At 56.3% G+C, this 13,705-nt stretch overlaps 1 protein-coding gene across 1 annotated transcript in view; it reads right to left on the reverse strand.

Annotated features, from left to right (window-relative positions):
- Nucleotides 1-13,705, reverse strand: part of SHANK2 (SH3 and multiple ankyrin repeat domains 2) — a 490,743-nt gene that overhangs the window by 449,802 nt on the left and 27,236 nt on the right. The gene's annotated exons all lie outside the window — the stretch shown is intronic.

The raw sequence follows: 13,705 nt of genomic DNA on the forward strand, positions 1-13,705 counted from the left end.
CCTTTGGCTCTAGCCCCGCGCTCTGTCTCCTGGGCCCAGTCACGCCGGTTCTGTGCCTTTTGTAAAAGAATGTGGCCTTTGGCCTGAAATAGACAGGAGAGCCCGTTCCCAAGGCTCTGACCTTTAAGGGCGTCACACAGAGATGAAAAGGTGCAGAACAGAGGAGAACATTCGTCTTGCGGGAGGTTTGCGGGGACATCCTGACCTGACCTACGGGGACAGTTGCAAGAACAAAGCCTGCAGCAACCAACCACTCCTCCTCCTCCCCTGAATTCTGATTTGGGGAAGATGGTTCTCCGGGGCATGGGTCTGCCATCTTCTCCATCTGCCAGCTTTCCAAATAAAGTCTTTATTCCTTGCCCCAACACCTCGTCTCCCGACTGACTGGCCTGTTGTGGGCGAGCAGAATGAGTCTGGACTCTGTAACACCTGCAACACACCACTGACCAAAATTGACTAAAAGCCCTGCCCCGGAGAGCTTCTGTCCACTGGGAACGTTCACAGTTCACAGGATGGAAAGGAAACTGCTTCCAGTTACCTGAGCCAGTGCCCTCCGGGACTGCGGACAGGACCCAGAGTCACTGCATTCGCCTGAGAAAATGGCTGGGCCAGCCCACGCTGGGTCGGGGGTAGAGGGGTAGCGCAGGTCAGGTTCCCAGCCTCCAAAATCGAGGGCTGTGCTGCGGGGGTGTGACCCAACCCACAGCCCGGCTACCGGAGCCGGGTCTGGGCCACGCTGCCTTCACAGACCACCCTGCTCCCTGACTCTCCATCTGGGCAAGTCCCACCCGCTCGACTGGACAGTAACTCCCGGGACCAGGGACCCTGACCATCTTAGATTTGATATTTCTGTCCTCTAAAGGGCACCCTGGTAGGCATTTTATGAATAAGTGGTAATTAACTGGAAGGAAATTTCTGAGCCAATGTCTCCCACCCACGCTCAGCCCAAGGAAAGGGCACTGAAAGACACAGGACTTAATTACCAACCCGGCCACCAAAGGTAGGCATCGCTCCTCCCCCAGCTGTGAACTCGGACATCAGAGAATGTCCAAACACAAGGACAATGGCGGGGATGATGTCCAGTCCAGTGGGGTCCAGTCCAGTGGGTTCCAGCTGACCCGGCACCAGGCCTGCTCCCATCCCACGTCAGCCTCGGACTGAGCCTTCTGGTATGGAGATGTGAGCTTGCACTTGGCCTTTCTATGCTATGAATTCTGTGGAGAACCCAAGCAGAGTGGATGCGGGGGCTGGGGGCATGGCCTCCATAACCCTGTCGGGGTCTCCCCCGGTGGAGGGAGCCTGCAACCTGCAGACACCGGTAAGGAGTCGTCTGTGATGCTGGAAGCGGCTGCAGCGGAGTGGTGGGAGCACTTCACCGCAGGACAGAGGTCTAAGAAGACAGGGACAGTAGGACCCTTGCCGCCCAAGAGCCTGGCCCCCTGATTAGCGGCGAAGGGGACGGGCGGCTGGCCACGCCCCTAGTCCAGACCCAAGGACCCCGCCTGGCCCGCGTGTCCCTGAACCTGGGCTCTCGGTGGACAGAATGTTTTTACTCTGCAGTGTTCGTTCCACGGATTTTCAAAGCTGGTCCTTGCCACCCCACGGGATTCCAATGGGGTTCCTCTGCCTCACTGAGTGCTTCCATGTGGGTGGGTCCAGGTGTCAGGCAGGTCACGAGAGGAGTGGCTGAGGCTGGACTGGCCTCAGGGCACTGAACCCCAGCTCTGCTGAGCTGGCTGGAGACCCTCAGAGGGCAGGCGGTGTGGGTTCCAAAAGAAGTAAGGCCGGGACAGACCAGCCCTGGGCTCCCGCCGGTGACCCTGCGTTAAATTAGGGGTTCCTGCCCTGGGCTCCGTCCAGGCTGGGGGTGGGGAGGGGGCAGCCCCACAGCACAACTGGCTCTCAGTAAAAACCTGAGAATCGATGCCGGCGAGGACAGAGGCGCAGGACCACCATGTGGGTGCAGAACGAGTCCTTCCTCCCACACTGGTGACGCCGCTCAACGAGGGAAATGGGACAGCTGAGGAGCGCGGCAGGACCGGGAAGGCTACCCCAGCTGCTTGCGGGTAAGGGCGCTGGGAGAGCCAGCGTCCCCTAAGACTTGGGGCTTGACGTCTATTCACAGCTCCCTCAGCCCCCGGCAGCCTGCAAGGTGGGTCCCGTGATCACCGTTTTTTTATCAATAAGGAAATGGAGACAGAGAGAGGGGATGGGGGGAAACAGACACTAACGAACTCATCCACAAAACAGAAACAGACTCACAGACACAGAAAACCACCTTCTGGCTACCAGGGAAAGGGATCAACTGGGAATTCGAGATTTGCAAGTATTAGCTGCTATATGAAGTAGTTGAACAAGTCTCTCCTGCACAGCACGGGGATACATTCAGTATCTTGTAGTGACCTCTAATGAAAAAGAATATGAAAACAAACACATGTATGTATACGTATGACTGAAACATGCTGTAACCGGAAGTGATGCAACAATGTAACTGATTTACTTCAATTAAAAAAACCAAAAAGAGAGGAAACTCACCTGAACCAGAGAGCGGACGCACAGCAGAACCGAGCTCTGCTCTTGGGCCCACAGCCCACACTCTGAAACGCTGCTGCACAGGGAAGGGCGGCCTCCGCGGACCGGGGTGTCCGCCCCCTCGCTGGGCTCCTGGGAGGACACCTCTGAGCCCCTGCAGTGTCCTCCTGAGAAGCTGGTTTAAACGTGGGGCCTTGAGCCACATCAAGCCATTTACACTCGTGGCAGGATTCATGGTGGGCTTGACCTCTGGAGAGGCTGGAAACTGACGTGGGCCATGCAGGCAGACGTTCAGCCACGCCCACGGACCTCTCCCAGGAACACCCTGACTCCCGGCTGCAGTGAGCATCCTGCCGGCAGTAGCTCACGTGAGCTGCCACACAAGGTTTGTGGGAGAACCCAGTGCCGTCTGGAAGTCTCCTCGGGGACCAGAGAGCTGGAAGCTGTCACCTGGTCTCTCCTGGACCCTGGCCCACGAGCCTGTGCGTTGGCTGATTTGAATCTGCATCCTTCTGCTGTAACAAGGGTACCACACCAGCTGTGCTGAGTCCTGTGACTTCGCCCAAAGAACCACTGACCCCAAGGGTGGTGTCGGGGGCCCCTGAGCCAACAGCCCTAGTAAGTGGCGGCAGTTCTAAGGAGCAGGGCTGCCTGGCGAAGGTGAGCAAACTGGGTTCATTTACCAGAACGTAGGCTGCTTTCACGCAGGGGAAAGTAAATCCCCCCAAACAACCAAAAACTGCCCAGAGCGAGTCTAGAGAGCGTCCGCTCCCAGGGTAACCAGGGGACCGGGGCAGGGCCCTGGCTTGTGAGCACTCTTCCTGGCTCGGGGTGGTGGTCCCTGCAGGGACGACCCCCCAGGCGGGTAACAGGAGCCAACCCCGCTCCCCGTCGGCACCGCCCAGAACAGCTGCCAGTTCCCTCTGTCTGGCGCGCCTATGCCGGGCAGGGTCCCGCGTCCCCCTGGACCAGGTCCTGGGTGACAGGCTCCCACAGGGAGCTGCAGGACAAGGTGCTGCCCGGGACTCCTGTGGCAGGCGTCTCTCCCTCACACTCTCACACACACACCCCTAATCTCTCCCTGGACGCCCTGGACCATGCAGAGCAGTCCTGGGGAATGGATGCAGGATGCAGCCACCCTAGGAGCACCATCTCCCCACTGGCCCGTCCACGGGACACTGCCAGGGGTGCCAGGCAGAGGAATGGACCCTGGGACCCACTCCCACTCGGACAGAGCTGCAGGCAGGCAGGGGACAGCGGCCTGAGTGAAGCCAGCCTGACTGAGGTCTGTATCACCCCGGCCTCCTCACACCTGTTTGTGGGGATTAACTGTAAAGTAGCCCAAGTCAGCTGCCCGAAGGTTCCTGAAAGGGGGTGGGGAGGCTAGGTTTTCTCCAAGTTCCAATAGAAGGGAAGCCCCTCCCCTCCGCACCCACCCAGCCAGCCCTGAGGTGGTCTGGATCAGGGGTGTGTGCTGCGCACCACCGTGTCGGCGGCAGGGAGTGGCAGTCTGCAGGGTCACTTGGAGGGCGGGGAGGGTGTCCACAGAGCCACATCCAGAGCCATTTCAGTGGCTGCTACAGATGAGGGAGGCCCAGGGAGGGCTTCCCCCTGGGCTGAGGCTGGGAAAGACGGGCCCCGATCGGCAGCAGGGTCCGGCCGGCCTGGTGCCCCCATCCCCATGACCAGTTTCTGTCGTGCGCTCCAAGCCTCTGAGGGGATCTCAGGGTTTCCTGAAGCGATCTCTCTGTGAACATGCGAGGGACGTGGCCAGTGAACCCCTCAACCAGCTCGCAGGCCACCTGCGCCATCGGGGATTGTGCCGCCCCAGAGCAGAGGCTGGCGGGGTCAGTGCGAAAGTCTTCTGTCCCTACCAGGCTGGTGGGTGTCTCTGCAGAGTTTCCTCTCCATCACTTATCACAGCTTGGGAGACATCACTGCAGACGTTCAAACACGGGAAGGGCTTGAACTACATTCCAGCGAGGGGGTGGCTGGAGTTTCCCCCGACTGTTTGAGTAAATATTACTTTGAATCTATTTCATGACTGTTTACTCTGAATCTATTCTGTGACAGTTCAACGTCTCTCATTAGCTGAACCGCTCCCTCTAAAAACATCCTGGGATAATCAGCACCAGAAATGTGCAACTACCATTTGGGTGGAAAGAATAAATATAAGAAAGGAACAGAGGCATGAATATTTAGAGAAAATGGGAACCTGCAGCCCTTCCCCGACCCCTGCCTGTGCTTTTGACAGACAGGTGAACCGCATTATTTTCATCCCCGCGGCTATGGAACCACAGCAAAATCACATACCTTTTCTCTTAATGCTTCCCAAAGACCAGCCTGCTACCTAGGCAAACAGGTGGTCATTTGTAGCATCATAAAAATGTCAACAAGAGAAAAAGAAAGAAAAACAGAATGGAGGGGCAATCTGCACTCAGCCGAACGCCTGGGATTCTACGCGCAGCCGTCCCGGACAGCAGAACCTCCTGCGCCAGGCCTACGTGCTTGTCTTGGTGCATCACACTCTCTCTGATTTCCCCCTCATTCCTTCCAAGGAAAGGTGAAGCCAGCAAGTCTGTGACTCCCTGCAGGGCAATGGAGTCACACAGCAGCCGGCCCTCAGTGCACTGGACGACAGGCCCGTGTCAGCCCAGCCTGGCTGGCGGCTGTGTGATGCCAGGCGCACCCCTGGACTATAACAGAGCAGGGAGCTCTGGATGCCAGGTTCTCAGCAGGTTCCCTCAACACAGCCCCTTGCTTCGGCTGGGGAGAGATCCCGGGGGCCCGCCCCCTCCAGGATTACATCCCGTGGGTCTGCCTGGTGTGAGTGTGGGCTCTTTAGGGGGAAGGGGGGGAAATGCTGCTGAAATAGAATGCAAAATCATGCGTGCACGTTCAGATGCGCATTCTGCACAGAAGACTCTCCTCAGGTTTTCCCACGCATCTGTGACCCCCAAATGCAAAACAGCTGGTTTCGATCACGCCCAAGAGAACTTTGATTGCAAGCCTCAGTCCCAGGTGTCACCAGAGGCTCTGTTTCCTAAAACCATCCTCTGATAATCAGCGCTTAATGCCCAGTGTCACCACCCCAGAAAATTCCTGGTTTGGCTACAAGACTTTATTTTTTCATTTGAAATAGACACACATATATTTATGTTCACATTAATATAACTTTACTCACATTCACCACCATCTAACTCCTTCCATAATGGCAAGCTGTATCTATGAGCCTCAGTAAAGCCAAGCCCACATTGAGACCAGATCCTAACTCACTCCAACCGGCTATTTCCACCCACTTGGCATGGGCTCAGCAGACGGGAGAGACCCAGGCTTCTGTCCAAAGAACCAAGGAGGCAGCCTGCTCCGCCCAGAGAAACCACATTCCACCTGCTCAGCAGCCTCAGGGCTGGAGGTAAAAGCATCTCTAAGGACAGAGACACCAACACATGAGAACGTGTGAGTCAGTGCCCGCTCCTCCCACTTCCTGGGACCCTCGGACACAAAACCGTGTCCAACACAGGCCTTCGGGCCAGGGCTGAGCACTGCTGACCCGACTGCCTGCCCACTGCTTGGGGCCGTAGTTTAGGGGTGCTCCCGGGAGTTGCTGCAGCCCTAGAAACTTCCCCACCCCAGGGGAAGCTCAGGATAACAGCTCCCAAGGCTTCTCCAGGCCAACCCATGGCTTTCTGACTCCCTGGTACCCAGCCCTGGACTCAGTGCAACACACATCCAAGTCATCAGCTCGGTTTTTAAAACAGTTTGGTTGCCCACAACTTGTGGTCTACATCTACAACGGATTACTACTCGGAGAAAGACAAATGCCGTATGATATCACTTACATGTGGAATCTAAAAAAAGACACAAACAAACTTATTTATAAAACGGAAATAGACTCACAGGCATAGAAAACAAACTTACGGTTACCAGGGAGGAAAGGTCGGGGTGGGTGGGGGATAAACTGGGAGCTCAGGATTAGCAGATACAAACTACCACACAGAAAACAGAGGAACGACAAGGTCCTAGTGTGCAGCACAGGGAACTACATTCAATACCTTGTCATAGCCTGTAATGGAAAACAGCATGAAAGGGAATGTACATATATATATGCGTATGAGTGAACCACTACGCTGCACCCCAGAAGTCAACACAACATTGTAAACTGACTACACTTCAATAAAAAAAAGGAGTTTGATTTAGATGTAATTCACACACCATACAACTCACCCACTGGAGGGCACAATTTGATGGGTTCTAATATAATCATGAAGTTGGGTAGAGCATCACCTCCACCAAATCTAGAACATTTTTCATTATCTCAAAAAGAAACCCACACCTCTCAGGGGTCACCTTCCAACGCCCCCCACCCACCACCCAGGCAGCCACTCCGACTTACATTCTGTCTCCACAGAAGTGCCTGTTTGGGACATTTCATATAAAATAAAATAATACTCTACACAGTCAATTCTTTCTCTTTTCCTTTTCTTCAATTCTCTTCTGCAAAAAGTCTTGCTCTTGGCCAAAGTTACCTCTGCCCACAGGCGGTTCTTTAAGTTTGATGTCTAAGTCACTTCAAAATATGAGAAGGCAACACACCAGAACGACCCTAGCCTAGTGTCCACCTCAAAAACGTTTTTGTTATGTCCTCAGCTTTCACTGAGGTCAAACAGTATTTGAAAACTATTGGGGTTTTCATTTTTGCAAAATCCCAACTGCAAACACTACATGAAAACATTCCTCCTAGACTGGAGTGTTAAAAAAAATCTGCTCTCCAGATGAACTAATATCAGACAAGAGAACTCTGTTACCTCATATTTCCCTTTTCTCCCTGGCTGCCAGGAAGCTCAGAGATAAATACCACGTGTGACTGCAAAAACGTGCTCTAATCCCACAGGTTGGTCATAGCCTAATGGTCTTTAACCTAGCAGTTACAGTGGAGTTTTACCAGTGCAGCCTGCAGGCAGATTCTTACCAAATTGAATTTCCTACGGACGAGGTCTTAGAATCTGCAATTTAAACCAGATGCCCGAGAATTCTTGTTACTCAGGTCAGGCTCTAAAGTCAAAGTGAAATGACACGGCCTTTTTCCTAGGACTGAGAAGACCTTTATTTAGAAACAAATCTAGTCCTTCCTCTTCCTCCGTCATCTTGGAGTGTCCGTGAGCCGCCCAGGTGCTGTCTGCAGGGGCTGCAGTCAACACGGCACATTCAGCACTGACGGGCTGTTGAAGCGATCCTTGGCTGAGACATTTGGGACACCACCCCTTTCTCGAAACCTCACAGACTCGACCTCGGTCTTCAGAGCACCCCAGCACTTTCCAGGGACACTCCAGTCCACCTAGACCCGTGCGGCCTCCTGGACATCACATGGCCAGCCTGGGGCTCTGCTCAGCCCGAGGTCGTTCCTGCCTCAGCTCTCCTGGTCCCCCTGCTCGCCCACTCCCGCACTGAGAGATGTTTCTCTCCTCACCTGCCTCACTGGGGAACCAGGTCGAAACCAGAGGAGATGGAGGGAAACCCAGGAGCACTGAGCTGGCTGCCACAGCGGCACCGCGATGCCCGAGGCTGCATCCCGCGCAGGGCGCTGGCGGCTGTGGGGGTTCACAGAGAGCGTGCCAAGGCGGAGACAGGGGGCCCTCGTGGGAGGTGGGGACTCTGGGACCCTGTGCTGCTGCCTGTGGGTGGGGGGTGGCCTGGCAAGTCCCGACCCCTAGGGCCTCACCTCCTCTGCCCCAAGGATGGGTGGAGATCCCGGGCCGGCCGGAGCAGAATTTACCTGACCAGAAAGACAGAAGGCGGGAGGCAGGGGGCAGGGCTCTGGGCACCCACCTTGACCCCTGGGCCCTAGGAAGCGGGTCTAAGCCCTCAAGGCACACGTTCGTGGAGGGAGACTTTGATTGTGTGAAACACTTGGGGCATTTCCGTGGGGAGGCTGCAGTGTGCAGCCCAGCGTGGAGACAGCAGCCAGCACGTCCCCAGTCAAGCCAGGACGGGAGACGCTCGGGGCCCACGGGTGGGGGCCTCGCGGGAAGCAACCTGCCTGCACGTGCTGAGCACTGAGTTCAGGGAAGGCTACACCCCTCCCGGCGGTTTATCTGGGGGCACGTTCTGCAGAGGAGCGTCAGGGCGATGGCACCTGCCCTCGTGAGCCCCAGGCCCACTCCCCGAGGTTTCAGTCGGGCAGTGGTGACCTGGGAGAACGCCGTCCAGCGTTCCCACAGCGACCAGGCCGCCATAGAGGTCTGCACGTCGTCAGAAACCCGAGCCCTGGCCATGTACGCAATGCCCCCACTGCGCTGCCTGCTCGTTGGCGAAGGCTTGAAAAGTGACCCTGTTCCCCAACCCGGCTGAAATCCAGGTTAACGTGGTGTCTGAGTGTGCTGAGCCACTCACACCTGGGCCACTCACAGCGACACAAACTCATTCTCTCGCTGTCCTGAAGGTCAAAAGTCTGGGATCAGTTTCACTGGACTGAAATCAAGGTTCTCAGAGCTGCGCCCCCTCCAAAGGCTCTAGAGGAGGGTCCCTCCTGCCTCTTCCGGCTTCTGCGGCTCCGGGCGTCCCTGGGCTTGGGGTTGTGTCCCTCCAGCCCCTGCCGCTATTGTCACGTGGCCTCCTCTTCCCCTGTACTCAGATCTCCCTCTGGTAAGGACTCCTATGATGAAACTGAAGACCCAGCTAGATAATCCAGGGTAACCCCCGTCGCAGGACGCTTAACCCCATCACATCTGCAAAGCGTACCGTACAAGGTGGCACACACGCTCCCGGGATGAGGGCCACTTCCCACTGGCCCCATATTGCGACCTTTCACTCCTCCAGGAGATGTCTGGATCCCTCCGGGGGTTAACAGGCTCAGAGCTGGCAGATCATTCTTGCCTGGGCCTGCCCTCGGGGAGGGGACAGTCACCTGCTCCCCGTCTACCTGACTGCATCCCGGACCCAGGCGGGGGCCCTGGGTGAAGAGGGAACCAGCTGTTATGCTTTTGTTCACATGCAAAGAGCAGAAAGACGCCTCACCCTTCAGAGCCAGACTTCTGGAGAGCGTGGTCCCTTCTGGAGCGCTGTCTGCACCCCTCACCTGCATCGCTCCCCGGCTCCCTGCAATCTGGGATGCAGGGGGCTATGGGTGACCCCCTGGGAAGCAGTTTGCACATGGCGGAGCTGCTGGATGTGTCTGGGTCCCGCAACCTCTTGGATACACAGCCAGCTCCTCCTTCAACGCCCCGGGCAGTGCCAGGCCGGGCCTCCCTCTCACTGCCTGGACCTAACCTCCCCAAGGCGCAGCTCCAAGCCGAGGAAGGCTGTCTCCTAAATCTCTGGTGTTCCCTGTGATGGCAGGAGCACGATGAACGGGATAAACTCCAGCCTCTGGGGGCCTGACCCGGCCCATCGTCAGCCTTCTGGGGTCCCGGGAGACTGTGCCTAATCGCAGCCCTCCTGCACCCCAGCAGGAAGGAGTCCCCCATTTGGGCCAGCATCCTACACAAACGTCACCAAAGAAAGCCACACAGCTTAACCAAGACTCTGAGGGCTTCAGACCAGGAGGACGCCAGGCGCACGCACACTGCGCGCTTGTGCCCCAGGGTGTGCAGACAGACACTTCTCAGCACCTGATCACAGAAGCGTGGCTGGTTCCTGGTGCTGAACGTGCCCAGATCATTTGAAATGGGGGTCAGCAAACTTTCTGTCAAGGGTCAGCTGGTAAATGTTATCAGCTCTGAGACCACACGGCCTTGGTCACAGCCACTCAGCTGGGCCGCTGCAGCCAGAGAAGACCCCAGGAGGAAGCGTGGCGGTGTGACAATAAAACTTTATTTACAAAAGGCAGCCCCCAGAGTGGGAGGAAAGACGTGCAAACCACATATCTGGCAAGGGATTAATGTCCAGAACATATAAAGGGCGTTCACCATTCAATAACAAAAAAACAAACACCTGATACAAAAATGGGCAGAAAAATACCATACGGTATCACTTACGCATGGAATCTATCAGAAAAAAAAAAGGACAAACTTGTTTACAAAACAGAAACGGACTCACAAACATAGCAAACAAACTTATGGTTCCCAGTGGAGGGGCTGGGTGGGAAGGGATAAATTGGGAGTTCGAGATTTGCAGATACTAAGTAATACACATGAAACAAACAAGTTTATACGCAGAGTACAGGGACCTGTATTCAGCATCTTGCAGCACCTTACGGTGAGAAAGAACATGACAGCGGATGCATGTCTGCTCCTGTGTGACTGAAGTGTTGTGCTGCGCGCCGGAAACTCACAGAACGTTGTTCACTGACCACGCTTCAACCAAAGAATTCTTGAAAAGCGGACAGAGGGCTTGAATGCACTTTCCCCAAGAATGGCCGGTAAGCGCATGGCAACACGCTCAGCGCGCTGATCATCAGGGAGAAGCAAACCAAAGCCAGTGAGGGGCCACGTCACACCCACCAGGACGGCTGCCCCGGACAACGGGGAAGCGCGGCGAGGACGCGGAGAAAGCAGAGCAACTGGCACGGCTGCTGGGAACACAAAAGGCTGTGGCCACGTGGAAAACGTCGCCCGTAAGCTACCATGGGACCCAGCAGGCTGACACCTGCACACCCGGTGCCCAGGCAGCGTCACTCACAACAGCCGAAAGGTGGAAACCAACAACCCGAGCGCCCCCGACCGGTGATAAGGAAACAAACCGTGTTCTCCGCAGAGCGAGCACTGCTGACCTCAGAAAGGAAGGGAATTCTGACACACGCTGCGACACGGACGCACCTTCAGGACAGCATGTTCAGTGACGTCAGCCAGACACGAGAGGACAAACCCCGTCTGACTTCACTCACAGGAGGTCCCTCGGGGAGTCAGACTCACAGAGACAGAGGCTAGGATGCTGGGGCCAGGGGCTGGAGAGGGGCGGGGGACAGAGTCTCAGCTTGGGAGGATGGAAAAGTCCTGGAGACAGTGGAGGTGGTGGCTGCACAGTGTTGTGGATGTGCCTAATGCCGCGGCCCTGTGCCCTTACACACGGTTCAGGCGGTAAATTTCTGCTATGTGCTTTTTATCACACACACACACACACACACACACACACAATTCAGTCAAAACAGCAGGCGGGCAGGATTTGGCCTGTGAGCCACAGTCGGCCAAGCCCTGATCTGGGACCACACACAGGCACCCAGTTTTGGAAAGAATGACTTGAGAATCATCACAGAAGACACCCAAACTCCACCTCTGCAAATCTTTTTGGCATGTCACGGCACCGCCAGGAAAGTCACCCGGAACATCAGAAACTCTCCCACGTCATCTGATTAATCTCTAGGGGGTGCCTGATTACACCTGCAAGTGGAAAAAATAATTTCAGGCAATAACCACGAACACTTCAGGAAAACCGCATCTTTGAATTCGTCCACTCTAATATCTTGACTCATGGGTGAGAATTCAGAACACTGCCAATTAACTCCATGACTTTAAAGTGGAACCCTTCTGCCGCTAATGATGCACCATCCTGGCGACTAACTTAAGTACCACTCGAGGGTAATTTCCCGTGTTTTCTGAGCGGCAGCCAGAGGCGATCAGGACAAAAGGTCTGAAACCCAGAATCCACCTGGGTTTATTACGTGATAAATGTTCCCACTGTAAGATGACGGAGCTGCGGCGGGGCAGGGGCCGTGAGGCGCCCACATGCGGGGCATATGTGATGAGTGGAGACCTCCAGGGCATCCAGAGGCCACTGAGGATGCAGGGCCCCTCGGTGGCTTCCACCCGGGCACCTGAGGAGGCAGGAGAAGCAGCTGAGAAAGAGAAGAAGAACCCAGAGAAACCTTGGCCTGACAGAGAACACTGCCTCCGCGCTCCCCCCACCCAGCACCCCCGGCTCATGCAAGGTCAGCACCTGAGAGGCGGAAGCCCCTCCCCACCCACAGCACGAGGGCCGCCGTCCTTCCCCCGGCCGAGAGGCCCGGGGAGGCTCTCTTGGGGCTAATCTCCCGGTGAACACCTGGTCCCCTGTCCCAGAGATGGCCAACTGCACGGGCCAAAGAGCCCTGGCCGGCAAACCAAGATAACAGCAAGTCACTCCCGGCCTAAGGGGCCGCCCAGTTCAGCGTTTTCCTTTTTCTTTCCCCTTTTATACATTGATGACCACAGTCCCTGGGACGGGCACTGAAATCTAAATGCCCCCCGCCCACTTGGGGCCGACAGTAAGGGGTTCCCTAAGCCAGGGGTTCCCAGCCCTGACGAAGGACCCCAGAGCACGGGCAGCACCCATCACACAGCCCAGAATGGTGACAAGCGAAAGCTCAGATACACTGGTCAAGGGTCCCTCACTCGTGGTGGGAGTGCTTGGTGCAGACTGAGGTCAGAGAGGTTCGACCCGGTGGGAGCCACGCAGCACTCCCACCCCGGCCGGGGACAGATGACCCCCAAATGCAGAGTGGGCTTTGCCGCTGCCGCCAGCTGCCACTCACAATGAATGGCAGTCAGTCCCGAGGCCGAGGACGTCAAAGGCAGGCCTTACAAACAGTGCCGGGCAGTGCTGCCCAGGTAGGACCTTCCCTCCAGCCTGCTCCCCTCTAGAAGACAGAGCGGACCACATCCCCTACTAGAGTCACGTGTCTCATGGGCACCCCTCCCCCAAGCGGTGAGTGAGCAGGTGCATGCGCACCAGGGTTCAGACAGGGGGTCCCTGCGGAGGGAGCAGCGTCCAACAGCAGCTAAAGGCAGAGGGCAGGACGGCGCAGGCTCGTCCTCCACGGCGCCCCATCACTGTCCGCCTGCCAGGAGAACGCCTGTATGTGCCTGGGACTGGGAGGAAGGCAGAGGCCAGAGATGCAGCTCAGAGCGCAGGGAGAGGCCACAGCCACGTGGAAAGGATGAACAAACAAGACGGCGTGAGGGTCTGAATGGATTTCAGAGAGGACTGGAGACCTGGGAGGCTGGCGATGGGAAACCGGTTAGGAGGCCATCCCCAAAGCTGACGGTGACCCCCAAAACCAGTGGGCCCCAGGACCAGGACCAGGGCAGGGCGCCAACAGCCTCACCTGCTGTGTTTATAACCCAGGACATGCATTCTCAATGGGATCTTGGAAGGTGAGATGGATCTTAGTGTTTTTAAGCATAAAGCACAGACACACAAGCAGAACACAAACAGACGTACAGCATTTCTGTAGCCTTCGAGTTTCGCTGGGGTGGAC

This window comes from Vicugna pacos, chromosome 10 (genome assembly GCF_048564905.1).
Source record: "Vicugna pacos chromosome 10, VicPac4, whole genome shotgun sequence".
NCBI classification, from domain to species: domain Eukaryota; kingdom Metazoa; phylum Chordata; class Mammalia; order Artiodactyla; family Camelidae; genus Vicugna; species Vicugna pacos.